The sequence below is a fragment of the Leucoraja erinacea genome, chromosome 2 (genome assembly GCF_028641065.1).
Source record: "Leucoraja erinacea ecotype New England chromosome 2, Leri_hhj_1, whole genome shotgun sequence".
In the NCBI taxonomy this organism is placed as follows: Eukaryota; Metazoa; Chordata; class Chondrichthyes; order Rajiformes; family Rajidae; genus Leucoraja; species Leucoraja erinaceus.
This window is the reverse complement of record NC_073378.1, coordinates 57,318,763-57,335,741: the sequence shown is the minus strand read 5'-3', so window position 1 is coordinate 57,335,741 and position 16,979 is coordinate 57,318,763.

Genomic DNA, 16,979 nt, shown 5'->3' with positions numbered 1-16,979 from the left:
ATGCATGACATTAAAGCCAGCAGTGCAACAGCGGCTGCAATGGGAGTTAGGCGCTCCCGCTACAGAATGAAACGGACCATCAGGTGAGTACCCTGAGGTCGGGTTTCTATTACAGGGGAGCCTTTTTCTGCTTGTGTTTTACAGGCAGAGAAAAAGGCTCTGGAACAAAACTGTCCCCCGTTCGAGGAGGAATGTTTTCCGTCGGGGAGGGGGGCAGCAACAGGCGGTAGGAGCGTTTACCCGGTGTTCCGCAATTCCCCGACACCGTGCCGAGCCCAGCCCGCTAGTACCTGAGCAGCGGGCTGGATGCATAGCCACCCGAAGAGGCATCCGGCAGGTGTTTTCCCGATTTCGGACGGGACGTCTCTCCACCCGCACGGGGGGAGAGAGAGCCGCCTGAGCCGCTGGAGCGCCTCTCGGAGCAGGTGCCTGCGAGACGCGCTGCTTGAGGGGCGCTCTCGCTTCTACAAGGCACAAAAGCTCTAGAAGAACCTGTCCCCCGCTCGACTCCAGCGGAGGAGCGTTCCATTGCAGGGGGGGCAGCAACAGGCGGTAGGAACAATTACCGGGCGCTCCGCTATCCCCATCACTGCGCCGAGCCCAGTCCCGCTAGTGCCTGAGCTGTGGGCTGGATGTTTAGCCATCCGAAGAGGCATCTGGCCGGTGGCTTCTGACTTGTCGGAGGGGACGTCTCTCCACCCGCATGGGAGAGACGGCTCCTGGAGCAGGAGTTCCTGCGATACATGCTACGTGAGGGGCAATCTCGCTGGAGGGTTCAGGCATACCCTCCACAGTGCCTAGGCACTGCCCATCACTTGCTCCTTAGTGTGGTTAGCTTTGGGGTGACCAGGGCTGGGCTGGTCATGAAGAAGGGGTCGCTGGCTGAAGAATTCGGGTGTATGCCAGGGGTGCAGGAACAGGAAGAGCTGCTGGGTGTGTGTGGACCGCTACATGGCTACCCCACGTGCAGGAAGGCCATTAGAGCCTAAAAACTAACGGCCAGCATTGACCACCTCTCTGACAGGCACCTACAGGAGCAGGTGGTTAATGAGGCTTTAAAATGTACAGCTCCAATAAATTGTAGTCCTTCAATGTGCCGGCAGTCAACAGCCAAATCTGGGGGCACGTCAGGACAAATACTCGGACCAGGTGCTGATGCTGCAGCGGATCCTCAGGCTCCTGACATCAGCCATCACACCATTTGCTCGTTTTCTGTGGACAATATGGAGATGACCACTAACTAACAAATCACTCTTGCACTGTTGTGCAACACGCAGAGTGAGATAAATTACCTCCGTGTATAAATCATAAGACCTGTCATAAATCCCGAATTTGGGTTGTGCTAAACCCCAACCACTGGGCCAGACTCACTGCTCTTTGGCAAAAAACCTCATGGGAATAAAACTTTCGGCTTCATGAGGGCAGGCCCCAGGACGAGCAAACCCCAAAAATACAACACCCAAGCGGCAGCACCCCATCGCGTCCACCAGTCGACGTCTACCATATGGGACTGGTGAAAGCTCGGGGACCGCATTTTTTTATGCCCGGGAGTCTTTTAGACCATGGCCCAGAGCAGGACCCCATGGAAAATGCGCCACCTCCCAACATCACCGCCACGTCAGACAATGCGCCAGACTCGCTGGTCTGGGAAGAGACAGAAGAAATGCCCATATCCATGGAGGTAGGTGGGTCTGGTGCCTACAAGAATATGTAAAATAAGGAATCTAATTTCAAAGGATACTTTATGGCAAGCATTGGCCTCAAATACGCTTACTATTCAGTACCCATTCAAAAGGATCTACGCAGATACCTAAAATTTACCTGGATGGGGCAACTATGACAGTTAAAGCATTACCCCATGGGGTAACATCAGCTCAAGGTTATTCATCAAGATACTAAAACCAGCCCTGGCAAAACTAATAAGAAGACCATGGAATTGGCTATGTCAGCTGTTTTTTCAGCTACAAAACAGTTTTCGAAACCCTGGGGTTTGTTTTACATCCAGATAAATCAAAGTTGAAGCCATCCACTATCATGGACTACTTAGACTTCACAATTAATTCAGTCCATATGACTGTAACTTTGCCAAAAGACAAAACGGTTGAATTGGCACAATTATGCCAATTTAATGGTCAACGAGCAACCAACTATTCGACAAGTAGCAAGATTAATTGGGAAAATGGTAGCAGTATTCCTGGCTACACAATTCGGACCATTGCATTATAAAATCTACAAAGAGCAAAGGGACAGGCATTAAAATATCATGCAGGTCATTATGATCGGGTCATGAAATTAGCCACTGAAACTATATCAAAACAGTTGGCGTAGTTTCAGCCCTATCATTATCTAACAGATGGTAGATGGACTAACCTAAAGTCATCATTACTACTTACACGGGGCTTAATTATTTAACGATGTTGGGTGCCTTTTATGGATTAAAAGCATATACATCAAATATGCATCACTGCATGTACTGCGAAATCGAGGCATAAAATCGTTATCATGCGACAAATTGGTCAACACAATTTGGCAATGGTGTGTCAAAAAGACATCTTTGGCTGTCAGCAACTTACCTACCAGGTAAGCTAAATACAGTGGCAGACACCAGGTCACGCAAATTCAATGACAACATCGAATGGATGTAAAACCCAAAGTATTTGCAAAAATTATCAAGCTATATGGCACGCCAGATATCGATTTATTTGCATCAAGGCTAAATCACCAGATACCTATGCATGTCGCTTGGGAACCAGACCCAGAGGCAGCAGCGGTAGTAGATGCCTTCACGCTGGATTGGGAAAATTCCTTCTTCTATGTTTTCCCTCCCTTCTGCCTCATCAGTCAGGTACTACGAAAAATACAGATGGACTCTGCATCAGGGTTTGATAGTACCCGACTGGCCTACACAGCCATGGTTCCCAGTACTGTATGACATGTTTGTTGAAACACCGATGGTATTCCCCAGTGACCCAAAGTTGTTAACTCACCCGGTATCAGGCATAAGCTACCCATGCTATGAGAAAATCAAACTCATGGGTTGCAGGGTTTTAAACAGACCTTATCTGGAACAGGGATTGTCAGAACAAACCATCAACACCATGTCAGCATCCCTTTCGAATATCCACTAAGAAGCAGTACTTAACCAGCATCGAGAAATGGGAGAAGTACTGCCAGGAAACAGGGACCACGTACACAACAGCAACAGTCACCAACGCACTGGAGTTCCTGGCCTACCTACACCACAAAGAGGAATCAGCTACAGTGCCATCAACACAGCAAGGAGTGCCCTGTCTGCTTATTTGAAACCAGCACCAGGACAACAGCCGATGGGGTCCCATCCATTGGTGGTCAAAGTAAGAAGGGCATCTATAACATCAAACCCCATGGCAGAATGGTCGAGGGAAACAACATTCAGAAATTTTTACAATAAGCCGTTGAGGAAACCTGACTTGTTTGCAGAAAGATTTTACAAACTGCAAATATTTAATTTAAGCCCGGGGGAACAATTTAATTTGTTATTGTTACTAAATACCATTTTTGTTTCACAGAGCTTTGAAGTCTTCACATAGTCACTCATGTCACTCCGAAGTAAAATAGTAAGATTAAACGAGAACTTACCAGTTTGAAGTTTGATCTGTACTTTAAGAGGAGTTACGATGAGGGATTACGTGCCCTCCGCTCCTACCCTCATAATATAGGTCAAACTGATAACTGATGTCTCCTTTTCTTTACTATGTTTACTTCAATAACTGTGTCTATCTGTGGTTCCTCACCGCTGCTTGGAAGTACGCCGCGCTTGTGCGCTGAGCAGGTTCTTCACGTAATCCCTCATCGTAACTCCTCATAAAATACAGATCAAACTTCAAACTGGTAAGTTCTCGTTTAATCTTACTATTATATTATAACAAAATGTGGCAAGAAGACTGATTCCTGGGATGTCAGGACTGTCTTATGAAGAACGACTGGATAGACTTGGTTTATACTCTCTAGAATTTAGGGGATTGAGAGGGGATCTTATAGAAATTTACAAAATTCTTAAGGGTTTGGACAGGCTAGATGCAGGAAGATTGTTCCCGATGTTTGGGAAGTCCAGAACAAGGGGTCACAGCTTAAGGATAAGGGGGAAATCCTTTAAAACCGAGATGAGAAGAACTTTTTTTCACACAGAGAGTGGTGAATCTGTGGAATTCTCTGCCACAGAAGGTAGTCGAGGCCAGTTCATTGGCTATATTTAAGAGGGAGTTAGATGTGGCCCTTGTGGCTAAGGGGATCAGAGGGTATGGAGAGAAGGCAGGTACGGGATACTGAGTTGGATGACCAGCCATGATCATATTGAATGGTGGTGCAGGCTTCAAGGGCCGAATAGCCTACTCCTGCACCTAATTTCTATGTTTCTATGTTTCTATATAATAGTTGGAATGTTGCTAGTTGAAAGATAAGTGTTAAGGAAAACACTGGGAAAATAGAATAGCAACAGAAGACTGCTCAAATCCACCTTTGAGAGCAAAATGAACCTTAACAAAAACAACACACCATTCACTCAATATTCATTGATATGCCACCAAGATTATATGCTCGCCCATGATTTACTGATTTAAAAGTGGAATAAAACACTGAGCCAGCTAATAATAAAGGTGATAATGGTACTGTAATCAAGAATTTATTTAAATTTTGATCACGCTGAATAAGACAGCAATACTACATTTGAAGATTATCCTTACAATCTTTAATTATCCAAAAGAATTGGTGATAATACTTTGATTTATTTTGTTTCCTTTCATGATCTTCTCACAAAAGTCCAGTTCTCTCTGAAATATTGATCAGGATGCTGTTACTCTGAAGCTTTTTCCAGATGGATATTTTTATTTTTATGTGTATTTTTCATGTGTATTTTTAGGCAGAGAGCATTAACAACTTCACTTCTTCTATGGCATACTTCAATGCTGGATAACGTTTTTTTGCTAAAGCTTATCATATTCTCATTAATAACTATAACTGTTTGCAATAGATTTGCATAAGTATCTCTGCTTATGTTTTGCAAAACACAAGTGCTGGAGGACTTCAGCGAGTCAGGCAGAGTCTGTGGAGGGTGGAGGGAATGAACAGGCGACCTTTCATGTCCAGACCTTTCTTTAGATGCTACCTGATCTGCAAATTTCCTCTGGTACTTTTTTTGCTTATTTTGCTCAAGATTCCAGATCTGAAGTTGTCTCTGTTTTGGTTGTCATCGATGAAAGGGAAAAAGTTGTGAATAAAACTGTGGCATATGGATCAATGCTACATTTGTGTATTTCCCAATGGGAGAATCGAGTTCAGTGCAATATTATTCAGGGAATTGATTTCACTGGGGCCTGGCCATACATGTAGATTTTCTGAATTGCCATCACAAAAAAGTGCAGGAAGTATAGTAAGGAGCAAGACTATCCCACATTAGGAATCCAATACTTCTGACACTTCTGATACTGGGCAAGATGTGCTCCCTACATACAGTAACTCTAGATCAGAGTCATTTTCTATAGTACGGCAGATGAAAATAAGTTTTCAAAGAGCAACCCAAATACAAATCCAGCAGTCTGAAGAAGAATGCCAACCAAAAACCTCACCCATCTTTCTTCTCCAGAGATGCTGCCTGGCCTGCTGAGTTACTCCAGCACTTTGTGTCTATCTTTAGTCGAAATACTAACCCATTAGAAACATTTCTACTGGGGTTTTGCAAGCTTTGATGTCTCCTGAAAATGTTGGTGGAGTGCTACAAAACCTCCACTAAAGGAAGACTGATCCCTCCAGTAATCAGCTGGCATGAGTTGTGGCTTTTCAGTACAGAATATCAAGGAAGCATTTTTATAACACAATGGCTCAGAGTGCATTTGATATTCAATGTGGAAATTATTTTATAACTTGATAATCTAAATTTTTAAGATAACTGATTCAATCCGCGTCAAAGTAGTCTTTAATTTTGGCATTCATTGTTGGGAGGGGGAGCTCCACAATACATTGGATCCTGGAAGTACTTGATGATGTCATAGCATGCAACATGCCAGCTATGAAATGGTGCTGCTTTCCAGCATTGCCACCTCTTTCCCTGCTGTGGAATGGGCAGGAACAAACTGGTACTCACTCCATGTTGGATTTGTCACTAATTGTTAATAATATTTTTTTATAAATATTTAAATTTGCAATATTGACAAAGGTGTCACCACTAGAGGTCACTATTTTCCTTGCTTCTGAATGTGAGGTGGCATGTGGCAACGTTCCGTCTTGTTATCCACGCCATAGAAGGGCCACGTGCATCATGTTGTCAAGCTAAATGCCTTCGCAAATGTCAATTATTGTACCAAGTGTGGCATACAGTTGGATTCGAACCTAAGTTGAAACCTGGCCCCAGTTTAGTTGTCCGGTACTTCTTTTTTCGACAGTTGCAAATGGTCCACATGAGGGAGGTGGCTTCCAACCAATCCCAACTGTACAAAATGCATCCGTACTCAACACAAGAAACAGAAATGTATTTATTGATGATGGCCGCCAAGGTAGAGATGATTTTATAAATGGAAGTATGATGTTTTGGGATGATTGGGAATATGATGCATGCAGCCATTCCATCAATGCCCAGCTGTACTGTATAAATACAAATAAAACATCTTGATGTGAGAGGGAAATAAATCCTGAATAATGCTTAACTACACTAAGTGCAGAGTTCTGCAGTCTGAACTATATTTATATCAGTCAAGAATTTCTCCACATTCATGACTTACTGTGCCAGTTATGCAAAAATAAATTGTGAATTGTGTAACAAAAGAATAATTATGAAGCACAAGCTGTCAGGTAACCCAATCATGTAATGTTCTTTATATAATCTGCAGAGAAACAAATTATTGCTTGATTTGTGTAATTCATAAGTGATTCATTTTAAACTACTGCATTAGTTATCAAAACTACTATTCGTGCCTGAATCTCAACTTAGATCTGTAATGGAATTTTCACGTCTGAGTCAGGAGAGTGGGATTCAGAAGGCTTCACTTCTTAAAAGTATATACCTTAAGATGCCTCGTCAATACAATGGTGAAGGAGTCCTACATTATCTCGACTGTTCTTTCAAACATTGTGTAAATTAAGATACTAATCACGTGACAGCAAGATGTGGATACACAACTAGGGGGCTGGCTGAGTGAATGATTTCTCCAACATATCCTGACAAACCTAAACATAAAAATCCTTCGCTTGCGCAGCTTACAACCCAGCGGTATGACCATTGATTTCTCTAACTTCAAGTCTTCTTCTTTCATGTCCATCTTCCATGATTCAAATGTTGACATCCTAAAAAGGACGCAAGCTTCCGGTGACAATCAGTGGGAGCCATCACTTGTTGCAATAGATGATGGTGGTAGCAGAATTAGCACAGGATACTTCCAGTTTCCAGCCCTACAACTTGGACGCTCCTGCTATGGGGCCTCTAACTACAAGTAATCCTTGCTTTCCCTATCTCTCCATCCATCCCCATTCTAGTTCTCCGGCTAGTTTCACTATCCTTCTGATTAATTTTATTATAACTCCTTGTCACCCTCCCCTCAGCTAACAATGCACCATTCTACATTCCCTTTATCATCATCTGTTTTCACACCTTACACTTCCATGACTCCCTCTCCCTTCAGTCTGAAGAAGGGTCTTGACACGAAACATCACCCATTCCTTCTCTCCAGAGGTGCTACCTGTCCCTCCAGAGTTACTCCAGCTTTTTGTGTCTATCTTTCATAATAATCAAACAGATTTGCTCTTGGAAGGATCTTCCGATGTAAATTGTAATGCCTATATTTGTTCAGGTAATACAAGAACCATATTTTATGACATTAATCTCAACATTTATTGACATTAAAACACACTGCAACATTGTAAGAATTTTAAAAAAAATGTCTCTACCAGTGCAAAGTAATTGGGCAGAGTAAGTTGATCATAGTATTATATATTAAGAACATCATTTCCTTTACCTTCTGAAATGAGGCTTCTGTGCCCAATGTTTAGGGGTGAGGCATTCTTGTTTCCCATGCCAAATCATGTTTCCATAAGGAGCATGTCTTACTGGCCACGTAACCACAATTATTATACTTACTAAATCTTTCTATGTCATAATTCTGTTGCTTTCATATGGAAAAAAATACTCATGTGTCTATTGTGTAAATACTCAAGTTACAGCTTGGGATTGAAGATATGCAAGTACTTACCATTGTTGGTTCTTTATGTTAACAAAATTTCATTTCAAAGGAACATTTCACTTATTCCATCGCAGTTATTTTTATTTGGCTAAGTTTGACATCACAATTACACACAGTGGAATAAAGAATGGTCTCAATCATTAGCATTCCTCTCAGATGAATCTACTGTTGAAATGTAAAGTTTATATTTAAATCAACATTGCACCAGCCTACGTCTTACAGATTGAAATACTAACAACAAAAACATTTGCTGAAGAAGGATCCCGACCCGAAACAAAGCCTATCCATGTTATAGAGTCATAGAGAGTCACACAGCGGAAAATAGTAACTTCGGCCCAACTTGCCCACACCGGTCAATATGTCCCAGTTACACTAGTCCCACCTGCCTGTGGTTGGCTCATATCCCTCTAAAACTGTCCTGTCCCTAAATGTTTCTTAAATGTTTCTTGTCTCTTAAATGTTGAGATAGTCCCTGCCTCAATTTCCTCTTCTGGCTGCTCGTTCCATACACCAACCACCCTTTTTGTGAAAAAGTTACCACTCAGATCCCATTAAATCGTTTCCCATTCACCTTAATCCTATGTCCTCTGGTCCTCGATTCCCCTAGTCTCGGCAAGAGACTCTGTGTGTCTGCCCAATCATTTTGTTGTCTCTGTACTGTACACTGACAATGACAATTAAAATTGAATCTGAATCTGAATCTGAATCAATTCCTCTCATGATTTTAGACACTTCTATAAAATCATCCCTCTTCCTCCTGCACTCCAAGGAATAGTGGCCCAGCCTACTCAACCCCTCCCTATAGCTCAGACCCTTGAGTACTGTTACTTCCTCATAAATCTTCTCTGTACCCTTTCCAGCTTAACAACATATTTCCTAGAACATGGTGAACACAATGCTCTAAATGCGGCCTCACCAACGTCTTATATGACTATAATATGACCTCCCAACTTCTATACTCAATACTGACTGATAAAGGCCAACATGCCAAAAGCCCTTTTGACCATCTGCGACTCTACCTTCAAGGAACTAGATGCCTGCACTGCTTGATCCCTCTGCTCTATAACACTCCCCAGAGCCCTACCATTCATTGTGTGGGTCCTGACCATGTTAGACATCCCAAAATGCAACACCTTACATTCCTCTGTATTAAATTCCATTAACCATTTCTCAGCCCACCTGGCCAACCATCAAGATCCTGCTCTCTAGGGATGCTGCCTCACCCGCTGAGTTACTCCAGTACTATGCGTTTCTTTTTAAACCAATATCTGCAGTTTAAATCGGTGGGCGGCGCGACTCTTGTCAGCAGCGGCCTCTGCAGTCCGTCTGTTTTTTTATTATTTCTGTTTCGTTTAAATGTAGTTTTTAATTATTTTTTGTCGGGGTATGTGTGTGGGGGGCTGGGGGTGGGGGAAACTCTAAATTCTTTCCCCTGCACGGGAGACCCGACCTTTTCTTTGTCGGGTCTCCGTTGTCGTTGGCGCTGCTACGTGGAGCAGCCTCCAGCAGGCACGACCTGGGGCTCCAGTCGCGGAGCTGCGGACGACTCACCTTCACGGAGCTGGCCGAGTCCGGAGCGGGTGGAGCTGTGGTGGAGCGCTGCTGTGGCCCGACCCCCGGAGATTTGGAAGCTCCTACCGCAGGTCTGTGGACAGAAATACCGGGAGCCCGCGGGTCCCTGGTTGGAGACCGCTTTTCAGGGCTTCCGTAACGGCGACTCCTCCCGCCCGAGTTGCGGGGTTGAAGATTAACTGGAGCGGGGCCTTACATCCCTGCCCCGCGCGGCTTGGAATTGCTGCAGGACTTTGTGAGCGCCCGCCGGGGCTCCAACACCAAGAGCCCGCCGGGGCTCCAACACCAAGACCCGGTGCTTGGCCTTGCATCACCCGGCGTGGCTTTGATGGCTACGGGACATTTAACATCGCTCACTGGGGGCTTTGACTCTGTCTTTGACTCTGACATGGGGGGGAGAGGGGAGTGCAGGGGAGAGATATGTTTTTTTTTGCCTTCCTTCACAGCGAGGTATTTTTTGCCTTCCTTCACAGCAAGGAGAAGATGCGCTGTGAAGGATGTTTGTGTAAATTGTGTTGTGTCTTCAGTCTTTTTCATTTTGTATGTATGACTGCAGAAACGACATTTCGTTTGGACCTTAACGGGATCCAAATGACAAATAAATTGTATTGTATTGTATTGTATTGTATTGTATTGTATTAATGTGTGAACAAAGACATTTTTATTGTTTTTAAAACTGCCTGGGAATGGAAAATAGTTAAATGGAAAGTGTGGCACAAGGGATCTAATATCAGGCTGTACATGTGCCCAATCCTAGGGGAATTATACACTAGCAATCATCTGTCCAAATCTTGATAGCTCTGGAAAAGAGGGTATATGTTCGTGGAAGCAATACCCACTGATGGAATATATCTTGTTTAGGATTTGTGGTTTAGAAGGATATTAAAAATCTAGTACCGCTAAATTAACAGTATTGATGATTTTCCTTAACCTGGAATATCTGATGGTAATGCTTTTTTTTAAAGTAATCATCCCAGGTGGCACTTACTGGTAAGTCATCATCAGCAACCTAGGTTTAATCCTAATCTCCAATGTTGTCAGTGTGCAGCCAGAAGTGAGAGAGTGGATGGTAGGGAAATAAATGAGTAGGATTATGTGGACTGCTCTGAGAACTGGCATATCCTCTTTTGGCCAAATGAAAGCACAGGGACATAATGCTCTTTACATGAAATGGCCAAAGAAAACTGATATCATGGTGGAATTCCCTTTGCGGATGAGCTAACCTGCAGTTTGATAGGAAAATGGAAGAAGAAGTATTTTCTTTCTGGGCTTTGAGAATAAAATGTGATTATCCATATGATTGCAACATTTCTGGGCTAGATTGCAGCCTTCCAGAAACTCAAGTAGTTACGTCTTAGAGCACAAGTGACCTACTGCTGTAGATATGGGAAAGATTAGTTGTGGCCACAGAGGGTGCTCGTGAAGTTAGGAAATTGTAACGATTCATTGACGACATCAGACGTCAGTCCTCGTGTAATGTCACTACAGTGTGGTTCTGGCAGAAATTGGGTGATGTTAGATCAAAGTGTGACTACTTTTGGGTAGTCTCAAACCAACCAGTTTTCCATGACTATGCTTGAGTTGTTTGCAGTGCCATTTAGAGGCTACTCATACTGAAAGGTCATACTTCTGCAAACTGTCTCTGAGTACTCTGAAAGCTGACTCTTCACCGTAAAACTTGTTTCTACTCACCACAGAAACTTGGATTGATTTGCACAGTCACAAAGGATGTTTCTTTGCGATCCTGTTGGTTGGATGGAGGTTTCAGGTCAAGTATCACAGGTGACACAGATAAGGTTGTGAATCCCAAAGGAGGATTGATTGATTGAAAGAAACAGCATTAAAACAGGCCATATGGCCCAACAAGTCCATGTTTACCATCAATCACCCATTTACACTAGTTCTATGCTATCCCACTTTCTCATCCACTCCCTGCACGGTAGAGGCAATTAACAGAGGCCTATTAACCTACAAACCCGCACATCTTTGGGATGTGGGAGTAAAACCAAAGCACCTGGAGGAAACCCACTCGGCCATAGGGAGAGCATGCAAACTTTTAACAGATAGCACCCAAAGTTAGGATCAAACCCAAATCATAGCCCTGTGAGGCTGCGGCACTAGCAGCTGCACCAATGGTAATGTTTGAAAACTTCCCCCACGAAGGGACCTATTCTCCTATCTCAAACTCACAGAGAAACAATGGCCCTGCAGAACAATGCCCTGTCACCCCAGAGATTTGTGTCATTTGACCTTCAGCCCACCACTGAGCCTGGACTATTCTGCCTCCTAAAGACAATGTCATATTCAATTTCCTAACTTCAGGATCATTCTATCTGGGCACAAATGATCTATTCCACATCTGCAGTAGTAGGTCACTAATTTATTTTATGGTTTATTATTGTCACGTGTATCAGGGTTCAGTGAAAAACTTTATAGTTGTGTGCTATCCTGTCAAAGAAAAGGCTATACACGATTACAATCAAGCCATCTACAGTGTATAGATATAGGACAAAAGTTATAACATTTAATGCAAGGTGAAGTCCTATTAAAGATAGTTAAAAGTCTCCAGTTGGGTAGACGACAGGTCAAGGCTGCACTCTTGCTGGTGACAGTTGTCTGATAACAGCAGGAGAAACTGCCTCTATATCCAGAGGTATGTGTTCCTCTGCAACTCATGCCTGTGTGGAGAGGGGAGAGGAGGGAATGACTGGGATATGACTAGTCCTTGATAGCTAATGCTCTGAATCCCAACATAAGGAACAACTCTTATTCAGGTAAAGAGGATTAGGTGAGGGAGCATGTGGATTTGACAGCAGTACTCGTTTCCCCAAAAAGCAGGACCATATTAACTCCCCTTCCCATTCTCATACTGACCTTCTTGTCCTGGGCATCCTCCATTGCCAGAGTGAGGCCACATGCAAACTGAAGGATCAGCCACTCTTATTCTGCTTGAGTATCTAATGGTATGAACACTGAATTTTCCAATTGTATGTAAATAACCAATAACACCCCTCCCTATTTTGGCCTCTTTCTTCACTGTACCCCTCACCCATTACTCCTACAATCCTGGCCCCCTTCTCCCTTCCCTTTCTTCCTGTAGATTTCCTCTGGCTTCACATTTCAAGCCTCTTGTCTCTTGTCTCACGCCTATCTGTCTTCTTCTGATCTCTGGCCTTTGTCCACCCATCTGCCAATCAAACATCCCCCTCACAAGTATCCATCTATCTCTATTCTGGCTTTGTCCCGCCCACACCTCTCTTCCAGCTTGCTCCCTTCTACTACAATCAGTCTGAAGAAGGGTTCCAACCCCAAATGTTATCCATCCATGTTCTCCAGAGATGTGTAGGAAGGAGCTGCAGATGCTGGTTTTACACCGAAGATAGACACAAAATGCTGGAGTAACACAGTGGGACAGGCAGCATCTCTGGGGAAACGTTTTGAGTCGAGACCCTTCTTCAAACTGATGAAGGTTCAACATTCTCCAAAGAAGCTGCCTGATCCACTGAGTTACTCCTGCACTGTGTGTCTTTTTTTTAATGTATATATGCTAGCGGATGTGTTGTGCTGGTCATTTTTGCCCTTGGATTACCTGATCTGGAGCTCCATGACTCTCACAGAAGGGTGGCTGGAAAATTGGGAATGGAAAGGGTCAAGGAACATCCATTTCCCAAAATTTCATTTCAGAGCTCAATGATCCAACTAATTGGTGTGAAATCTGAATTGAGTGCAGAGAATGTGCATAAACTAAAGGTCAACCATGTTTAAAGCGAGCATTAACTCAGACAATAAATCTTGTGACCAGTTTTGTCACAATAATTTGTAATGGTGCCTTGCGAATGCACAGGTATCAGTCAAGGTGTAGGAGCAGGGAGGTTCTACTGCAGTTGTACAGGGTCTTGGTGAGACCACACCTGGAGTATTGCATACAGTTTTCTCCAAATCTGAGGAAGGACATTATTGCCATAGAGGGAGTGCAGAGAAGGTTCACCAGACTGATTCCTGGGATGTCAGGACTGTCTTATGAAGAAAGACTGGATAGACTTGGTTTATACTCTCTAGAATTTAGGAGATAGGGGGTCTTATAGAAACTTACAAAATTCTTAAGGGGTTGGGCAGGCTAGATGCAGGAAGATTGTTCCCGATGTTGGGGAAGTCCAGGACAAGGGGTCACAGCTTAAGGATAAGGGGGAAATCCTTTAAAACCAGATGAGAAAAACTTTTTTCACACAGAGAGTGGTGAACCTCTGGAACTCTCTGCCACAGAGGGTAGTTGAGTCCAGTTCATTGGCTACATTTAAGAGGGAGTTAGATGTGGCCCTTGTGGCTAAGGGGATTAGAGGGTATGGAGAGAAGGCAGGTACGGGATACTGAGTTGGATGATCAGCCATGATCATATTGAATGGCGGTGCAGGCTCGAAGGGCCGAATGGCCTACTCCTGCACCTAATTTCTATGTTTCTAAGGTTGGCATATCCAGGGTGGGTTGGTTAACACGATTAATTGGAATGATAGAAGATCTTGGAAATCAGAAGATCTTTCCTGGACCCAGCACACCGATGCAATTATAAAGAAGGCACATCAGCAACTCTACGTCATGAGAAGATGACGGAGATTCGGCATGTCGAAGAGGATTCTCATAACTTCTACAGGTGCATGATAGAGAGGATTCTGACTGGTTGCATCGTGGCCTGGTTCGGCAACTTGAACGTCCAGGAGCGAAAAAGACTACAGAAAATTGTGATCACTGCCCAGTCCATCACCGGCTTTGACCTCCCCACCGTCAAAGGAATGTATCATAGTCGATGCCTCAAAAAGGCAGCCAAAATCATCAAGGACCCACACCATCCGGGCCACACAGTTATCTCACCACGGCCATCAGGAAGAAGGTACAGGAGCCTGAAGACTGTAACGTCCAGGTTCAGGAACAACTACTTCCCCACAGTCATCAGGCTATTAAATACAACAAATAAGCTATGAGCTCTGAACTGCAAAATACTATTTTATTATTTGTTATATTGCACTATATTTGTTATTTATTGAACTTATTATTTTTTTCCCCATTAAATACAATGTTTACACATTCACATATCCTGTTGTGCTGCAGCGAATAACAATTTCATTGTCCCGTCCGGGACATATGGCAATAAAACACTCTTGACTCTAGTCTTGACTCTCTTGATAAAGCTTTATTGATGGGAACAATTGAATCCAATGAGGCAGTGCCCCTTTTGTGATGGATGTTGCCCATAAGCATAGTTAATGCAATCAATGGTGACGTAGCATTGCAATAAATCAGTAATAGGCACTTTCAACCAAGGCAGTTGCAGTGGAGAATATCTCTAAGGGTAATATTTAGCAGATTATTTATGTCTTTTAGACATCAGTGGTATAATAATTCTGAGCGCAATACTGGTAATTCCAGTTATGTGCAGCATTATGTGATGACATATGGGATTATAATTACAATACTGTTTCCTCCAGCTGGATATAAAAGATCCACCAGAGTTGAAGGGAATTGTGACTATGGTACAGCAACATTTTGTTGCGGTCCTTTGACAATAAATGGCTTAGGTGTGGTGACCAGCCAATTAATTCCATTTTTATGAATGTATGATGATACATGTGACGTTGTAGTTTAGTTTTGTTTAGTTTATTTTAGAGATACAGTGTGGAAACAGTACCTTCGACCCACCGAGTCCGTGTCGACCAGTATTCTGCACACACTAACCTGTACGTGTGCAGAGTAGTTTTGGACATTCACCCTCTATATTGACAAGACCAAGCGCAGTCTCGGCGATCATTTTGCTGAACACTGCCACTCAGTTGGCCTAAACTTATCTGATCACCCGGTTGCTAAACATTTTAAATCCCTCTCCCATTCCCATACTGAGGTTTTTGTCCTGGGCCTCCTCCACTGTTAAAGTGAGACATAGCGCAAATTGAAGGAACAGCACCTCACATTTTGCTTTGGCAGCTTACACCCAAGTGGTATGAATATTGACATCTAACTTCAAGCACTCCTTCCTTTCCCTCTCTCTCCATCCCTCCCCCTTCCTAATTCTCTGACCAGTCTGACTGTCCCCCGATTAAATTTTATTTCTGTGCTTTGTTGTCCTCTACTCCTAAATAACAATGATCTATTCCACATTTTCATTATCACCATCCCCTTTGATGTTTTGGTTTTCACACCTTACACTTTCTTATCTCTCTGTCTCCCTCTCTCAGTCTGAAGAAGGGTCTTGACCTGAAATGTCACCCATTTCTTCTATCCAGAGATGTTGCCGGGCCTGCTGAGTTACTCCAGCATTTTGTGTCTATCTTTGGTGTAAACCAGCATCTGCAGTTCCTTCCTACACATTGGATGTAAATGTAATGGGTTAGTAAATTTGCAATTAACTGCTGGGAAGTTTGTCATTCCAAATTAGATTTATATCCAGTTTCGAGAGGTGAAACACAGTCTTTGCATTAGAAATGTTAGAATTGTGGTTAATGTCCATTGTCTGAACTGAAGTAATACCTTTAATATTGTAACATTTATGCTTGCTCGCTCTTTGACTGGAGTGTGGTTAACGTGTCTTGTACTACTATACAAATTGCTGTTGGATTATATGGAAGAAATGAGCCATTGTTAAATCCTATAGTACAGTCATTGTTCAATCCCTATGAAGTGAGCAAACAGTATAAGTTACAATATTGTTGGGATAATAAAACCACTGGACCCAGAACCATCTGTATGGGCAACATGAACTGATCTTTGTTTCCTTGCAAGCTCCTTCATTGTTCGAGTTGTCATTAGTAACAAAGGTTGTGGGAACAGCATAATGTAAGAAACAATGAGAGCTGTAATTTAAAAAAAATTGTGATGCATAGATAGAGTAGGAATGCTTTGTGTAATTTGGGAGCATGAAGAAACATTTTTAAAGTAAAAGTCATATACTTGAAGGGAGTGCCCATACATTGGTTATCCTTCATAATTCACCTGTTATAACAGGGATTGCAATGAAAGGGCCTGGTGGAAGTCAGTGTAACATTTCAGCCATTTCAACACTCTTTGTTGAATTTCAATTACTCTTTGATTCTTGTGATTTCTAAAATGGGAATTATGCAAGATAAAAATAAAATAATTAGGTATACATTAATGCTCATCATGGTGAAAAGGAAAAGAAAATGTTACAGTGCCAACAAGCAATTTAGTTCAAAG